Here is a 4,036-nt window from a genome sequence, read left to right on the forward strand (position 1 = left end):
GGCGCACAGTTCCTCATCTAGGCCATGTGTTCCATGTTCCTCAACTCAAGACTTCAAACATAGATGTGGCTACATCTATCATTAGAAAGGAGAGATTGGCAATATTGATGGCCCCCCAAAGAGAGCCATTCAATACATTTTTTAAATGGTACAGAAGAGAACAAAAGATTTTCAGAAAAGGGGCAGAGCCAAGATGGTGGAGTAAAAGCAGTGACTTGCTTGAGCTCTCCCCCCAAACCCCTCCAAATACCTGTAAGAAATGGCTCTAAACAAATTCTAGAGCAGCAGAACCTACAAAAAGCCAGAGTGAAACAAATTTCCAGCCCAAGACAAACTGGATGGTTGATTGGAAAGGTCTATTGTGCTGGGCTGGGAGAAGAGTACAGTTCAGCATGGGCCACATGGGAAAAGACCAGGCCTCAGTGAACCTGGAGCAGGCCTTAGGGGACTGAATCACAGGCAGCTGTGGTGGTTTCCAGACTTCTCAACCCACAAATACCAAAGACAACTTAGATTTTTTTTTTTGGTGAGGTAATTGGGGTTAAGTGACTTGCCCAGAGTCACACAGCTAGGGTGTTATGTGTCTGAGGCTGGATTTGAACTCAGGTCCTCCTGACCCTAGGCTAGTGGTATATGCACTGTACCACCTAGCTGCCCCTCAAAAACAACTTAGAAGGTCAGTAGGAAAGGTCTGTCAGACTGTGGTGGGAGAGGAGCTCAGTCTGGCCCCAGTCCCAGCATAGCCCTGGGGTGACAGCTGCTTCCAGAGCTTCTGGCCTACAGACAGAGGGGGGATCAAGTGGCTGATCAGAGGGGGATTGCAGGGATCTCTTTGCCAGTGCTGAGGCAGGAATCTCTTGCTTTGCCTGTGCTTGGGTCTGGGTCACAGTTCTGGGTGGCAGTGCTGGGGTGAGGAGGCCATTGGTGTAGTAGAGCTTGTGGGGGCAGTGTAGAGGGAATCCTCCTTAGTTCCAAGGCAGAAAAGAATGCTTGTGGTCACTCACAGACCACATTCCAGGCTAGGAAAGGAGTAAACACCTCGCCTTTGATCATACCACCTTGGAAGAACCAAATATTTACAGGTCCCTAGGAGTATCTCTGAAAACAGCTGCACAAAACCACTGAAGCTTGGGACAGTACATTCTCCACACTGGAAGGAGACCACTACTTTAACAAAGAGTTTAAAAGTCAAATTATTTCCTGGAATGATGAACAAACAGCACAAAAAAAGTCAGATCATAGACTCTTACTTTGGTGACAAAGAAGATCAAAACATACAACTAGAAGAAGACAACGAGGTCAAAGCTCCTACATTCAAAGCCTCCAAGAAAAATATAAATCAGTCCCAGGCCATGGAAGAGCTCAAAAAGGATTAAAAAAAATAATTTAAATCTAATACTTTATTTAATTAATTCATTTGTTTATTTCAGGCAATTGGGGTTAAGTGACTTGCCCAGGGTCACACAGCTAGTTAAGTGTCAAGTGTTTGGTGTAAGGCTGGATTTGAACTCAGGTCCTCCTGACTTCAGAGCCGGTGTTCTATCCACTGTGCCACCTAGCTGCCCTCAAAAAGGATTTTGAGAAGCAAGTAAGAGAAGTAGAGGAAAAACTGGGAAGAGAAATGAGAGTGATGCAAGAAAATTATGAAAAACAAGTCAACAGTTTGCTAAAGGAGACCCAAAAAAGTACTGAAGAAAATAACACCATGAAAAATAGACTAGACCAAATGGCAAAAGAGGTCCAAAAAACCAATGAGCAGAAGAATGCCTTAAAAAGCAGAATTGGCCAAATGGAAAAGGAAGTCCAAAAGCTCACTGAAGAAAATACTTCCTTAAAAATTAGAATGGAGCTCATGGAAGCTAATGACTTAATGAGAAATCATGAAATTGTAAAACAAAACCAAAAGAATGAAAAATAGAAGACAATGTGAAATATCTCATTGGAAAAACAACTCACCTGGAAAATAGATCCAGGAGAGAGAATTTAAAAATTGTTGGACTATCTGAAAGCCATGATCAAAAAAAGAGCCTAGACATCATCTTGTTGTTGTTGTTGTTGTTGTTGTTGCTTTAAATTTTATTTTACTTAATCCAATATAGTAGGCACTTAACGTTTTCTACCAGCTCGGGGTGCAGAAACTTTCACAGGCTTCACAATTTTTTGTTTAGGTGCAGCCTTTATAGGAGCCTTAGCAGCAGATGCAGCTCTCTTCTTAGCTACTTGCTTAGCCTTTTTTGCTTCCTTGGCGGCCCTGATGGCTTGTTCTTGTTGGGCCTTTCGAACTTCAGGTTTCTGGTTCCTCTTGGCCATTATATCAGCAAGAGAAGCCCCAGTGATGGCCCTCTGGAATTTAACAGCCCGGCGAGTTCTTTTCTTTTGAATCTCTTCTGATTGTCCCTTCTTGTGTTTTCTTCTATACAGGACAGTCCAGTTGATTTGCTGGGGGTTCCTCTTTGAAAGGAATGCAGACTCGCATTTTGCATTCAAAAACTGGAAAACCTTCCTGTCTGTGTGGGTGTAGTGCCTCCTGTGACCCAGGTAGACTCTGTACCCGCTGAAGCTGCACAGCTCGACCTTCATGGCTGCAAATGGGAGGAAGATGGCGAAGAGAAACCTAGACATCATCTTTCAAGAATTATCAAGGAAAGCTATCCTGATATTCTAGAACCAGAGGGTAAAATAGAAATGGAAAGAGTCCACCAATCACCTCCTGAAAGAGATTCCCAAATGAAAACCCCTAGGAATATTATAGCCAAATTCTAGAGCTCCCATGTCAGGGGAGAAATATTGCAAGCAGCCAGAAAGAAACAATTCAAGTATTGTGGAAACACAATCAGGATAACACAAGATTTAGCAGCTTCTACATTAAGGGACTGGAGGGCTTGGAATATAATATTCCAGAGGTCAAAGGAGATAGGATTACAACCAAGATCACCTACCCAGAAAAACTGAGTATAATCCTTCAAGGGAAAAAAATGAATATTCAGTGAAATAGAGGACTTTCAAGCATTCTTGATGAAAAGACCAGAGCTGAATAGAAAATTTGACTTTCAAATTACAAGACTCAAGAGAAGCATTGAAAAGGTAAACAGGAAAGAGAAATCATAAGGGACTTATTAAGTTGAACTGTTTACATTCCTACATGGAAAGATATTTGTAACTCATGAGACCTTTGTCAGTATTAGGGTAGTTGGAGGGAAAAAATTATATGTATATATAGCTAGACAGAGGGCACAGGGTGAGTTGAAGATGAAGGGGGGTGATATCTAAAAAATAAAATTAAGGGGTGAGAGAGGATTATACTTGGAAAAGAAGAAAGGGAGAAGTAGAATGAGGTAAATTATCTCACATAAAACAGACCAAAAAAAAGCTTTTATGGTGGCGGGGAAGAGAGGAGAAGTGAGATGGAATGAATGAATCGTACTCTCATCAGATTTGGCTTAAGGAGGGAATAACATATACACTCAGTTGGGCATGGAAATCTGTCTTACCCTACAGGAAAATAGGGGGGAAGGGAATAAGAGAGGGGAGAATGATAGAAGGGAGGGCAGATTAGGGGAGGGGGTAATCACAAGCAAACACTTTTGAGGAGAGACAGGGTCAAAGTTGAGAATAGAATAAATGGGAGGCAGGATAGGATGAAGGGAAATATAGTTAGTTTTTCACAACATGACTACTATGGAAATGTTTTGCATGACTACACATCTCAAAGACAGCATAAAAATGGGAAAGGGATCCACATGTACAAAAATATTTACAGCAGCTCTTTTTGTGGTGGCGAAGAATTGGAAATTGAGGGGGTGCTCATCATTTGGGGAATGACTGAACAAGCTGTGGTATATGAATGTAATGGAATACTATTGTGCTATAAGAAATGATGAGCAGGCAGACATCAGAAAAACCTGGAAAGACTTGTGTGGACTGATGCTGAGTGAAGTGAGCAGAACCAGGAGAACATTGTACACAGTAACAGCCACGTTGTGCGATGACTAACTTTGATAGACTCACTCCTTCTCAGCAATGTAAGGATCTAAGA

General features: G+C 41.9%; 1 pseudogene; it reads right to left on the reverse strand.

Annotated features, from left to right (window-relative positions):
• Nucleotides 1-2,106: 2,106 nt before the first annotated feature.
• Nucleotides 2,107-2,594, reverse strand: LOC110207365 (large ribosomal subunit protein eL24 pseudogene; annotated as a pseudogene).
• Between the last annotated feature and the right edge of the window lie 1,442 nt (nt 2,595-4,036).

Source organism: Phascolarctos cinereus, unplaced genomic scaffold, assembly GCF_003287225.1.
Source record: "Phascolarctos cinereus isolate Bilbo 61053 unplaced genomic scaffold, phaCin_HiC Scaffold_2;HRSCAF=192, whole genome shotgun sequence".
Lineage (NCBI taxonomy): Eukaryota > Metazoa > Chordata > Mammalia > Diprotodontia > Phascolarctidae > Phascolarctos > Phascolarctos cinereus.